This window comes from Narcine bancroftii, chromosome 2 (assembly GCF_036971445.1).
Source record: "Narcine bancroftii isolate sNarBan1 chromosome 2, sNarBan1.hap1, whole genome shotgun sequence".
Classification (NCBI taxonomy): Eukaryota; Metazoa; Chordata; class Chondrichthyes; order Torpediniformes; family Narcinidae; genus Narcine; species Narcine bancroftii.
In genome coordinates, this window is record NC_091470.1 from 48987735 (window position 1) to 49002492 (window position 14758).

The 14758-nt window shown below is 38.9% G+C and overlaps 1 protein-coding gene across 10 annotated transcripts in view; it reads left to right on the top strand.

Annotated features, from left to right (window-relative positions):
* LOC138753515 (formin-like) overlaps positions 1–14758 on the top strand; it is a 395939-nt gene that overhangs the window by 110753 nt on the left and 270428 nt on the right. The gene's annotated exons all lie outside the window — the stretch shown is intronic.

Consider the following 14758-nt stretch of genomic DNA (forward strand, 5'->3'; position numbering starts at 1 on the left):
CAGCATCAACTTTAAGGGGCCACTACATTTCACAAATAAGGACATCTACTTCCTCTCGGTTATAGACGAATACTCCTATTTCCCTTTCTCCATCCATTTCCCCGATACCTCCACTGCCTCCATTATCAAGGCACTGGCACAGATTTTTTTTACCATGTTTGGAAACTCAGCATTCATCCACAGTGACCAGGGGTCCAGCTTCATGAGTGAGGAGCTGCTGATGTGAGACATTGCATCTAGTCGCACAACTAGCTACAACCCCAGGGGTAATGGGCAGGTAGAACACGAGAATGGGGTAATCTGGAAGGCAGTCCTCCTGGCCCTTAGGTCAAAAAGATGGTCCTCCAACTACCGGCAGGCGGCCCTTCATAACGGGCTCCATCACTGCTGGCATTGATGTACTGGGACCAATCCTCATCCATAGACATGTAAGGACTCACAAATCCAACCCCTTGGTCAACTTCCATGTCAACTCACATTTCGCCTATGTGGCATACCTCAGTGGGTGTGACGACACCATCTCGACTCAGGAACTGGAACCGGTGGGAGCCCATCCCCCACATCCCGGGCACCCCTGGCATCTCCAGAACCTTCCCAGAGCCAACATCCTCATCCACCCACCATCAACCACAGGACCCCACTGCCTGCAGACCCACACCCAGTGCTACACCCCCCCACTGCCATGCATGACCCACCCACACCGCCGGCCACCCTGACCCCACCAACCTTCAGGTGGCCCTGTCCCCACCGACCATTGACCAAGAACCTGTCCTGCAACAGACCCAAAGGCAACGGCAGCCACCAGTAAATCTGTAGATATGTTTTTCTCTCTCAACTACTCTGTATCGAGCAGACACTCAGCATGAAGACAGTTTTGGACACTTTTTCTCCCCCACCCCCGGACTCGTTTTAAGAAAGGAGGGAATGTAATGTTACAGCCACTGAACTGCCTGCATCTGTCTGGATTCCTACCTGCCTACTGCAGGGGGCAACCCACTGGGTTGGGAGGTGGAAGGCTGGCTCCACCTACTCCCTGCCAATCATCAGCCCCATATAAAGGCTTACTTTCCCCCCACCCCTACCTTGTGTAACAGTAGAGCACATGGAGCCAGAAGGGATAGTGAACCTTGTGTGCAAGTTTTAAGCTAATTAAAGCCTGTAGTACAGCCTTCGTAGTTTGAGGTTGTTTGTTTGCACTGCAGCGCATCACATTCTGCCTGGCCAACAGTATATCTGTATATGCAGTCATGTGTCTACTTTGACAATCAATCTGAATTTTGAACATTGATGATTGAGAATAGGTTGATATTTTAGGAAGGTAGTTTTGTCCTGCATTTTATGGATATCATATTTCTCGCAATATTCTGTATTATTGGTTTATTCACCTGAGTTGAAGCTGTGTGGCTTAAGTAAATATAGTATTTCCCTTTTATTTTAAAGTATTTTTCTTTGATTTGTATGGTATTTGTTACTTTAATGTTACTTGCATTGCGCTCGATTTTATTGCAATGATCTGTTCTAAATTTTTGTTTTAGATCTATTTTTCCTTATATAGTCTCAAGCACCATTGTCTCATGTTATAGTTTTGGATGTGGATTCAAATTTTCATATTAAAAATGTAAAATTCTCATTTATGATAAAAGATGTAAAAATAGTAAAACAAGATTTTAAAAACGTTGAGTGGGCCTAAATCCTCATCCCAAAGAATGTCAGGAAAAATAAAACAGTTGAAACTATTAGTTCGTTATTCAGTGATCACACTGAAGGTCTTAAAGTGCTTGCTCAGTCTCAAAACTTGACCTGCATCAGTAAGTTTGGATTCATATGAAGTATTTCATTTAATGAAGGTAGAAAGTCAGCATTGAGAAGAACCATTGTGCTTATATTGGCTCTTCAGTTGCCACCAGTCTTGTGGCACCTTACCCCTTGTCTGATTTACCCAAGGACCACTTCCAGTGACGTGTCAACCTGAAGTTCATCAAGGGGCAGCTTGCGTGTGTGAAACACAAGAATAGCTTGTCAAAATTGCTTTTGATCTCAGTCTCCAATAAACTTCTACCTATTCTGTTTTTGAAATGACTCTTCTCATTGTTTGTGTTATTTATTCAGCAATGCACAAAAATGTCAATTTAACGCGAAGGCATGTTTTTACATGAATAATCATAGAATATAGAACAAAAACAGGCCCTTTGGCCCACGTGTCTGTGGTAAACTGAAATGTGTCAAACTAAAACTCTCTGATAATCATCAATACAATACAGTATGAGCTTTGGGGGCTGGATATTATTTATGCTTTTACGTATTATTACAATCTGAGATTTTTTTTGTATTTAGTGCCTCATGAACCACCCGTACAGATCTTATTGATTTTTGTGGTCCCAATAGTAAATAGGGACAAATGTCTGACTAACTTGTCAAATTGTGTCCTCTAGAATGAATTACAGTGCTTCTAAGGCATGCAAGTACATTACTGTTTTCTATCGGTCCCTCAGAACTGACAAGTAATGTAATATCCATACTGTTCACCATTGCTGTTTACTAGAATGTAGTAGGATATGTGTTTGCCTCTTTGATTTTCCCTGTTATATATTTCCAGAATATTGTAGTTAATTGTGGCTTAAAAGTCAGATTATTTTCCACAAGAAAGATATTAAAGTTCATCAGCTTGCTTGCTCTGAGCACACTGTATTAATGGATTTCATTACCAAATGCCTTCTCTCTGGCAGGGGATGATGTATGGCAAATTAAGTATAGATTATTGGTAGATTGTCCTGAATTCATGAAAAAAATCTGACAAATACCCATGAAATTTTGGTTCCAGACTATTCTCCTGTACTCCTATTATCTGGGTATTGCCATACACAGTATGCAGAAGTATAATGCATTTTCCAATGACTCAGATGATCTTAAAGAGAGATACAGGATCCAGGAATCCTCAGTTTAAAGGCAGCTGTTTCACAATTGGGCTGGGTAAGTTTAAATGGAATGTGAGAAACACAACTCCTTTGAGTTTAAAATGACCATGGGAAACAGGGCCCTGCTGGATTTACAGGAAGTTTGTGAAATGGGGCAAGGTGATTTTAAAGTTGTCAGAGGGATGAGGTAAGTTTGTAGTTGATGCATCAGAGGGACTTTAAAAAAAATCTAAAAGGCTAAATAAAAGATGGCAAGATTTTAAATGTAAATAAAACTTAAATGTTCAGGTCACTTTTTTTAATGTAAAAAGTCCAAGATATTTATTTTTTAAAGATGTTCTCTTTTTTTCATTTTCAATCTTATTTTTTGACATATTTCCACTATTGTGGACAAATGCTTCTGTAAATTTGTAATTGGCAAGTACTCCATTCTCCAGTAGAGGCAGCATAACCACAGTTGCTTTACTTATTGAGCAGTCTGGAGATTGAATTGACACTTTCACTCCCATTTTTTGAATTCTGAAGCCAGTGTGGGAATTATAACTCTTCTCAGAAGAGGCAGGAGGTACCTGACAAGGCGAAAGAGTACATAGTTGGTGAAGTGGAGCATTTCCACTTTGGTGTGCTTATTATCTGTGGACTTGAGGTTTTTAATACTACCATGACTGCTGCTTTTCTCCACTGAGAGCAGCCTTTGCTTAGGGATTCCTAAGAGTAAATGGGGATGTTGCATTTTTTTTTGCCATGGAGGCTCCTCTTTGAATCTTTTCCCCAAAAGCTATATGAAATGAAGAAGTGAACTGCAAAATTTGGGAATGCTAAAGTTGAGGAAAGGAGACCAAGGAAAATTATAAGAAAAGATTTAGCAACCTATGACCCTAAAACATTTATATGACCCTAAAACATTTTATGAACTTGTAGAGTATAAGTAGTTTTCAGACAATGTTAAAATAAGCATGTAGGGAGTTATGAGCGAGTGTAGCGAAGGACTGAGGCAACAGGCTGAGAGCTTGATAGTCACAATTGTTTTAATTTGAATCTCGCACTGCAGCCTTTAAGCCCGACTCCCGTTTTCCCCCCAATGTCTCAGCGCTCACGTCAGGATGATGTGCACGTGCCCTTCTGGTCTGAATAAGAAGTGATGGTCCCACGACACCATCCTTGCCACGGCTACCCCACCATCCGCGTGTAACAAGAGGGGGCCGGTTCACCGCTGCAATCATGTGCGTCACCACAAGTAATTATTTACGGAAAGGTATAGATATGTTTAGAAATTGAAGGAAAATTGTGGGATCATGCAAGGAAATATAATTGAAGTATTACATATTTTGCACTTGCTTTTGAAAAAAGGTTGCACTAAATCAGGTGAGGTAAAGAAAATAATAGGGGAAGTCATAATGTGTATATTTGCACAGAGTCCAGCTTCTATTTCAGGATGTAAAAGCTAAGCCGAATACAAGCAATGTGGGCTTTGAGCACATATTCCATTTCTATAGTCACCCAACTAGCAATTCTTAAGGGAGTGCTGAAAATCATTGAAGCATTTTAAATCTGCTCTATGATGAAGGTAGTAACAGGAGTGGGTGTTATGGGACCAACAAGCTGCATGAATCTCTTGTTTTTTAAACTCGCCCTGAACTTATCTGAGCACCACTGAGGGTTGATAGCAAACTCCAAATTTAGTTTAAGGTACTGGGAAAGTTACCTCTGTAGATGATGTAAGCAAAGGAGTTTGAGTGTGGTTAAAATGGGGATTGGTCCAACTTTGAGTGAGCCTCACATCTCAACTTCTCCACCTGCTAATAAGTAACCTGACTCTTGCTTTGGGCCTCAACACAGACCAAGGGTAATTTCTACTTGTCTGAACTTTACAAATACAGAAATAAATCAATGGTTGACAGCATAGCTAAGGCTTGATCATATGATTAATTTAACTATTGTAGCTCTATTTACTTTTGCATGACTTGAACAGATTGAAGGATATTAATTCAATGCTCTCCTTTTGATGTAAAAAAACATAAGCTGACAACCATGCTATAATTTGCCTTTTTGACAAATCAGTCATTTTGTTTTGCATTTTGTCTACTTTCTATAGTGGTGTAATTTGGAAATTCGCCCAGTAATATTCCAATATGCACTGTTCACTTTCTTAAGAATTAAGAGTTTGAAATGTAAACAGCCACTATTGAATGCAACTTTTCCAATGAAATGCTATATTCAAGAAATTTAAAATTCTTCTGAGTTTATACTCACTAGATAGTAAGTGTTCTTTAATATGTTTGAGTACAAAAGTACACATTAAACTGTGAAGTAAAAGAATAATTGGCCAAGAGCCTTTTTTAAAAAAAAATGAACAAATAGTGATAAAGTATGCCTTTTTACTACATTATTAGAACTGTGGAAAAGGCTGGCTAATATTAAAAATGAGAGGAATCCTTTCTAACTTGCATTTAGCATGCATCTCCTGGGTCCCTAGGAGATTCACGAGAATGATCCCTGGAATGAGAGGGTTAATTTATGAGAAGCATTTGATGGTTCTTGGTCTATACTATCTGGTGTTTAGATAAGGGGAACCTCAGTAAAACCTATCAAATATTGGAAGGGCTGGATAGAGTGGATATGGAGATGCTTCCAGCAGTGGAAGAATCAGGAACTAGAGTACACAGATTCAGAATAAAAGGACATCCCTTTAGAACAGGAATGAGAAGAAATTTCTGCATCCAGAGTGGTGAATCTGTGGAATTTATTGCCACACAAGTCATTGGATATATTTTAAGTGGAAGTTAATAGGTTCTTGATTAGTAAGGGAGTCAAAGGTAGAGAAAAGATGTGAGAAGGAATTGAGAGGAAAAATATCTGATTTGAACTGCAGAGCAGACTCAAAGGGATCAATGGCCTAATTCTACTCCTATGTCTTATGATATTCCTATAATGGCTATGCTCTGATGATGCTCTGATTTTATAGCTTCTCTTGCTACAAGTTATGGTGGTCACTTCTTCCAAATGCTATAATGTTGATAAATATATTTCTTTCAATATTATTTTATTTTGGTTGTAAAGATATTGAAGACAGGCCAGCTTGGATCTACATTTTGGGGAAGAAATAGGAGAGGGAATAGTGGATTGCAATGTGTCCATTATCTTGGTGATGGAATTTTGGATCTCCAGCTCATGCTTGTCCTCTCCTAGAATCTACTAATTATTTTAAATCTAACTCTTGTTCTTGATATACTATAGGCAACGGGAGAGTGCCCTCTGTGAGTGGTTCTAGGTCTTGAATGCACCTCATTTAAGCATTTGCTCAATGTTCCACAATATCCCAAGCTTCCAAAATCCTTTCTTTGTTGCTAAAATTCTTCAGATTTGGCTTTAGCATTGAAAATTTTTTTTTTTTTTACTCCTGTTGTGTCTATCATGAAGTGTCACAAGTACTCTAACAATGACCTATCAATTAAAAATTGTTCTTCCATTACCTTTCTAGGTGTGGTCCATGTTTGAGATAGTAATTATACCATATTCAACTTCAGTTGCCATGTTTACCTTCAGAGTGTTTTTTCCCCCCTTAGTACCAGATTGTAGTACAAAGTCAAGCACCACTCTAAAATAGTCTTCTGATCAATTTGCTTATAGAGCTCTCCAAAACACTCTGTTGAACTTGTATATTGTGCTTTCCTGGTATCACTAAAATCACATCTTAAAAATAGTTTTTGCTTGATCAGATTCCAAAGTGTTGGATTCTTTAGATTATAAATTAAAGTTTTCTTGGTTGTAATGAACATGTTTATTTGAAAGAATTTAGCTAGGAGCTGCATGGTGCTTGCACCAAGTTTTGTCTGCCAGTTGTTGATAGTATTTCAGGAACTCTCACAGATCAAAATGTGTGCTGTCTAACTGTATCATCATTTCATTGTGCTAAAACCTTCATTAGCATTAAGGGTGATTGGTAAAGCAAAATAAGATTTTCTAGTGAGGACTGCAAAAAAAAAAATTTAAAGCTTTATTCTGTAGATGATACTTCCATTAAGCTTGCACAAGCAGTTGTGTAATTGTGATGATAGATGATGTAAATGAGCAGCTGATGCATTGAGAAAGTGGATGTGAAATTGCTTCAATGCCTAATATTCTGTTCCTACCTTGTTACATGTAGAAAACTGGCATCAAGCAATCAACTGTAATTCAGTACCAGTAGGCTGATGTTTATGCCCATACCATTTAAGATTCCCTTGTGTTATTCAGGTACTATTTTAAAGCATTAATCCATTTAAAATGTCATTAAATACCAGCAATTTTATGTAAAATTTGCTCTATATCTCAAAATGAAATAAAGCCTGGAAACTTGATGCTGAACTTTTACAATTATTGGCATATCAAACTGTTCATATTAACATGGAAATTCAAAGCTCCAAGCTCAGATTTATTATCAAAGTACATACACAACATCAGATATAACCTTGAGATTTTTTTCCCTGCAGGCTGCGAATTGTACACTATACTCAAGAAAAAGATTAGTGTACAAAAGAGAGAAATGTAAATAAAGAATTGTAAACAAACTGTGCAATACAGAAAATCAACAATTATTCTTGGGATCAGAACAGCATCCAAAACAAGCCCATGCAAAGTTTCATTTACTTGAGATTACCAAACTGTGATTGGCTGCTTGCTGGGCATCCCTGGGTAGGTCATGACTTAATCTAATTTAACTGCAAGTTCCCTGCATCACTGATAATGGTAAAAGAAATGTTTCTAGTATAATGGTCTTCAATGCTGCCATAGAGCTAGAGAAGGACTTCCAGCTTATCCTCTAAGAATAGTTGCTAATACAGTAAAAGATCAAAACTCTGGATGCTAGAAATTTGGACCACCTGAAAATCTGGACCTCAAACTCTCGGCTTTTGTGAGTGTGTACATATGTGCATATGTACATGCCACCGATGTACAGCGACCACGTGGAAGTCGCAGAAATGTAAGGAAAAAAAATTATTTGTTTTTTTGCACCTTGCATTTTATATGTAAAAATGTAAACTATCAAAATCTATCTGTTTATTCTCCTTAGATTGGAATTTTAAAAGTACTGATAAGAATCCGAAAATCTAGACCAACCCAATCAGATTCAGATTTATTGTAAAAGTACCCATTTTATTCGGCACTCTGTGGTCTGGGAACTTCAATAATCTGGCACATTTGAATCTTTCACCATTAGTACAAATTCCTTACAGTACAGGACTCGAACCCCAGACCCAATCATTGGCATGTAAGGTGTTGCGCTAACCGCTACGCTGTGCTGCCCCACAGTATTATTTCCTGTTTTAAGCTTTGTTCTACCTTTGATATGTTTACATAGAAGGTTCTCTTAGGGGTCAATTTCTGTTTTCTGAAATTTTCTGTGGTCTGGGAATGGTCAGGTCCCAACATTGCTGGATTAAAGAGTATACCTGTACATGGCATGACATCACATAAAACCCTGAGATTCTGGCAAATTTCTACAGATGTGTGGTAGAAAATGTGCTGACTGGCTGAATCATGGTCTGCTATAAGGGCAGCAATACCCCTGAGCATAAAGTCCTCCAAAAGCTAGTAGACACAGCCCAGCACATCACAGACTAAACCCACCCATCTACTGATGTTCCATAGGGAACTCTGCCATCAGAGAGCAGCAGCAATCATCAAGAATCTATACCTCCCAACACACACTCTGTTCTCCCTGCTACCATCAGGATGGGTGCCACAAGACTCAGCACCAGGTTCAGGAACAGTTGGTTCCCCTCTACCATCAGACTCCTCAACAAAAAACAGGGACTCATTTGCAACTTATTGATTTTTCTCTCTCTCCCTGTATTGTAAAATCAGTTTCTTTGTTTACTGCTGAGTGCAGTCTTTTGAACTGCCAATAAGTAGTAATTCTGTGTCACACAGGAAAAAGAATCTAAGGGTTGTAAGCAATGTCATGTATATACACTGACAATATATCTGGACTACAGCTTCTCACTTTTTCCTATTTCCTTCTGTTTAATAAATTGAAAATTTCGTTCATGATTGAAATACGTGCATGGAGGCAAGTCTTGCTCAGATCTGTTTTCAAATCTTTTCTCATTCCAAACATTTCTAGACTGACTATTCTCATTCTTTTCTTTCCAGAGAGGAAAGCACACTGGATGGTTAACTTTTTTTTCCCTGACATTTTCTGGGGTTCTGGATCAACATTTTTCTGTACTTCCTCCAATAACTGAGTATACTTTTATAAATAGTTGAGATCAAAATTGCATGCAACTCTCCATATGTGGTCTCACCAGGGCCAAATACAGTTTTGAATTACCTCACTTGATATATATCCCTTTTTACAGATCCCAACATTCTTTCTGTTGTAAATTAAAGACGAGCCACACTATAATGGTGATTTTTCAATCTCACTGAAATTTCAATATTTCACTCTTTGAAATCATCAATGTCGTTGTCCAAATTAACATATAGTCTATATTAGCCTTTGTCTTACCTGCTCACCAGCTTGCCTACTATTGCATTAAATTAGACCAAGAATTCTATCCACTAGCAAAGATTATTTTGAATAGGTCAGCTGCTACATTTGATTTGGTATCATCCCAGTGTTTGTGAGTAAGTTGTGCCAAATGAAAAAGCAAATTATAAACTACTCAATGCCATTCCATATTTCCCAAGGACTTTTGTATGATTCTTCCATGAGCTTAGCTGATTACAGTAAGAAAATAGTTACTGTAATTCAGTAGACACTCAAGTAGGCCATTCAGCCCATCGAGCCAGCACTGCCATTCATTTAGTTACAGGAAAGTGGAGTCCGGGGAAGTATATTGGCCTGGATTGAAAATTGGTTGTCTGACAGGAGGCAGAGAGTCGGGATAACTGGGAGTTTTTCAGGTTGGCAGAGAGTGGTAAGTGGGGTGCTGCAGGGGTCAGTGTAAAGGCCCACAACTGTTCATCATTTACATTGATGACTTGGAGGAGGGGACAAAATGTGGTGTAGCCAAGTTTGCGGATGACACCAAATTGAGTGGAAGAGCAAATTGTAATGAGGATGTGGAGAGTCTGCAGAGGGATATAGTTAAGCTGGATGAGTGGGCAAAGGTCTGGCAGATGGAGTACAATGTTAGTAGGTGTGAGGTTATCCACTTTGGCAAGAAAAATAAAAGAGCTGAATATTATTTAAAGGGTGAAAAACTACAGCATGCTGTTGTGCAGAGGGACTTGGGAGTGCTTGTGCATGAATCACAAAAAGTTAGGTTGCAGGTGCAGCAGGTAATTAAGAAGCCTTCATCGCTAGAGGAATTGAATTCAGAAGTATGGAGGTAATGTTACAACTGTATAAGGTACTGGTGAGACCGCACCTGGAGTACTGTGTCCAGTTCTGGTCTCCATATTTGAGGAAGGATATACTGTCTTTGGAGACGGTCCAGAGGAGGTTTACTAGGTTGATCCCTGGGATGAAGGGGTTGACATGATGAAAGATTAAATCGTCTAGGATTGTATTCGCTCGAGTTCAGAAGAATGAGAGGAGATCTTATAGAAACATATAGGATTATGAAGGGTATGGTTAGGATAGATGTAGGAAGATATTTTGAGCTGGCCGGGGAAACTAAAATGAGAGGACACAGTCTCAAGATTCGGGGGAGTAGATTTAGGACAGAGTTAAGGAAAAATAGTTTTTCCCCGAGAGTAGTGAATGTTTGGAATCCTCTAACCAGGGAAGTGGTTGAGGCTGGCTCATTAAACATATTTAAAAATTTGGTTAGATAAATTTTTACATGATAGAGGAATTAGGGGATATGGGGAGAAGGCAGGTAGGTGGAGTTAGGTCAAAAATTAGATCAGCTATGATCGTATTGAATGGCGGAGCAGACTCGATGGGCCATTTTTGGCCTACTCCTGTTCCTACTTCCTATGTTCCTATGTTCCTATGTTCCTAGATCATGGTTGATCTTCCACTATCGGGTCCCTGACCCTGCCTTCTTCCCATAACCCTTAATTCCCCTGTCCACCAGAACCTTATCTAACTCCCTCTTGAACTTATTCTGAGAACCTGCCTCTACCACCATCTATGGCAAAGCATTCAACAGACCAAAAACTCTCTGGGTAAAAAATTTTTCTCCTCTCTGTCCGAAAGGACCTTTCCTGTATTCTTAAACTATGGCCGCTAGTCTTAGTCTCCCCCAACATTGGGAACATGTACTCCATTTCTGTTGTGTCCAATCCCTTAATAATCTTTGTATACCTCAATCATAACTCCCCTTAATGAATACAACCCCAGTTTATCCAACCTTTCAGCATACTTCAATCCCGCCATCCTGGGAATTAACCTTGTAAATCTACGCTGCACTCCCTCAATAGCAAGAATGTCCTCCCTCAAATTAGGAGACCAGAACTGAACTCAATGGTGAACCTGCATATTAGCTTTTAGTGACTGATGTTCAAGTACAACTAGATCAAGTTGCAATTCCCTACTCCCTAACATGACTCCATTTAAATAATAATCTGCCTTCCTGTTCCTGCCACCAAAGTGGATAACCTCACATTTAACCACATTAAACTGCATCTTCCATGCATGTAACAATTACTCTTAAGCATTGGCGTATGAATGTTGCGATGCCTGTTGAATAAATTATTTTCAATGGATTGTCAGAGGGAGGGAAATGGAGCTTCTGCCACCTACATGAACAAGTCGCAAGTGAAAATTAAACCCATTGAATTCAATGCTAAATCAGGACAAAAAAAGATTAAGAGTGAAGGAGAAAAGCAAAAAAATGTTTCTGCATTCTTCAAATTTCCCACAGTGATTAAAAGATCTAAGAAAGAGAATCAAGGTTTTTAATAATTATTTATTTTATTATTGATTATTTGGTTTTGGTGTGATTGGTATTAGTCATTTCACTAGAAGGGCAATTGGAATAAAATGACAAAGGGCTGAACTTTCCTTAGTACATTTAGTTTGAGTAGAACATATTTGTGCCACTAAATGCATTTGAATAAAGAGTTAGAAAACAGAAGGATATTCTAATTTGTGATTAAAGAAAGCAAGCAGTAAACAATTAACAGTGAAGCTAGCTGGTCAAAAACATACCATATATTAAAATCGCATTTACAGGGAAATTTGGAACTCACTGAACTTTCCAAAGCTCTGCAAGTAAATAGCCATCATCCTCACAACCTTGTGCTGTTATTCCTTGCCTATTAATCAATTATTTGTGTGGTAAACCACTGTTGGTCACACCCATTGGCTGACTGTACCTGTGGCTCCTCCCACAGACTCCTGAGTAAAGATGACTGTTCCACAGCCCCCTCCCCAATTCAGTACAGTCGAGCAGCATGGATGTGCCTTCGTTCTATAGTGAATAAAAGCCTATTAGTTTTTTTCAACTTCAGTCTATCGGAGTCATTGATGGTGCATCAATTTTAATAGATTCTCAATTATCTAATTGGTCACAGACTATTTTAGGGACCAATCCAAATGTCTTCAAATATATAGTGTATAATATCTCCATTATTTCATGGAATGTCATTTATTATATATACTATGGCAGCTTAATAATTATATTAATAGACAAACCTAGACTAATGAAATTGAATCCAAGTGAGCATGAATTCAATCCCACCATGGCAGTTTAAATACAGTTACTTCAATAAATATGAAAAAATATCTTGAACCCATTTAATCTTAAAAATACTAGATTATGGAACCCATCTGGTCTTTATCAAGAAAGATACATGTCACCCTTTCCCTGCCTATAATCTAACCAAGTGTGACTCTGAACCTCTACCAGTGCATTTGATAATCATATTTCACTCAGAAAAGGCCAGCAAGTACAGAGGATTAGGTAATAAATATTCACTCTGCTGCTGATGCTCCTATCCTAGAAAATAAAAAAAGGATAATATCTCTTCAAATGATTGAATTACATTAGTTGAATATGATTTCCCAGGTCTGAAACTATGCTTAATGTCTTGGATTAGTTGATGGTGTAGTTGAAAATTGTTGGTGGAGATAAACTCCCTTGGTACATGTAAAAATTTATCTATTGTCTCCTCTCGCTCCAGGCCAAACCTTTTATGTTATTTTCCTTCTTTATTGCACCAAGTTCTGAAAAGAACAATCTCTTCTGAATGGCAAGTTATCTGCTATTACAATCTCAGACCGAATTACTGGACTGTTCTGTTGGCTTCCACTCAACCTATCCAGGCACTGAAGCAGACTAAATTTGCTTAATTATTATACATGTAGCATGCTGTTCTTCACTCGACTGACTGTTTCTAATTATGCATGAGGGAGGGTGGCTCAGGGTCACTTGTCATATTTGAAATGGTATGTCTGATTACTGAGAAGTCTATCAGGAACATTGTTGTTTAACTTGGTTAATTACAATATTATATTTCATATTTATTTATAACAGAACACACGAGCATGGAAATATAAAGGAACAATGTCATTGTAGCAACTTCTGGAATGTATAGGAGAGATATCAAATGCTCGCTGTACATTAAGAGAATGAAAATCCTTCCAGTTGATGGAGGTGAGGGAATGGCCACGTGGAAGCTCAAAATGGCATTCAATATTTGGAAGAGGTCTGCCTCCAGCTAAGGACTGGTGTTCACTCACTGTGATTTGGGGAGTCCTCAGGAAAGGCTATGTAATGAAATGTTTACCTGAACAAGGCACTGCTGACTTATTTAATGCAGTGAAGCACAACTGATTGACCAGTGTAAGTTGGGTCAGCTGAGGCTGCCTGGAATCAATCACTAGGGTAAAAGTTCATCTAGTCACTTTAATAGCCACTGAAAAGTGTGTCCTTCCATAAAGTGAGTCTGCAAATTCATGTCCAGTAGTGAAATGAATTCATACACTGTTGCTTGGAACTATGGTCTTTTAGGGTGTGTGTGATATATAGAGACACACACACACACAACACCCCCACCCACCCACCCACCCACCCACCCACACACACACACACACACACACACACACACACACACACACACTCACTCCCTGTATATAAAATGTGTTTGTGTATATGTTGTTATGAGCCCAGAAGACCCCAAAACCCAGAACCAATAGATATTCACCAAGACAAATGGTTACTTAAACAAAAGTTGCTTTTAATTATCTTTAAACATGAAAACAGGATCAAACTTTAACTTACTACTATTAACTTAACTAACCTTACTTAACCCCCTTCTCATTCTAAGCGCACATGTATTTAGTGTGTGTGTGTGTGTGTAAGTTCAGAAAAGTTCTTTGATTCACAGTCCAATTTCACTTCTCATTCCTCCAAGTTCACTGGTTGCAGGCAATTCTTATACTGTGCACAGAAATTAACATTTATAAAGATCACCAGGCTTTGGTGCTTGAAAGGTAAATGGTTACCGCTCAGGAAGGTTCTTGTCGGTTTTCAGAGAGATTTGTTGTACGCTTGACACCCACAATTGATTCCTTTTTAATCAGCCACTTAAGTGTCTTGCCAAAGAAACTTGCCCCTTCAGGGTTCTCCAAATGATAACCTCTTTCTTTAGGTCCGCACGGAGTTCCTTTTTGTTTCTCTTATTCTAAGTGAAACATTAGACAGCCAGTCCTCTCCTCTTGCATGAACCACGAGGGCTTTGACCAGGCTGAACTTAGCACTCACAACCCATCTTCCAAATGGGGTTTTCCACAAACTTGCCAGCTTGTCCTGTTCCAGTCCGAGCTGGTGCTGCTGACTGTAGAACTGATCTCTGTGTGTGTCTCTCTGTCTCTCTCTCTGAGAGAAAATCTGTTAAACTCTCTCTCTGCTTGCAAAACTACATGACCCCCCCCCCTCCCCCCAGAACAGCAAGTTCCACTTCAG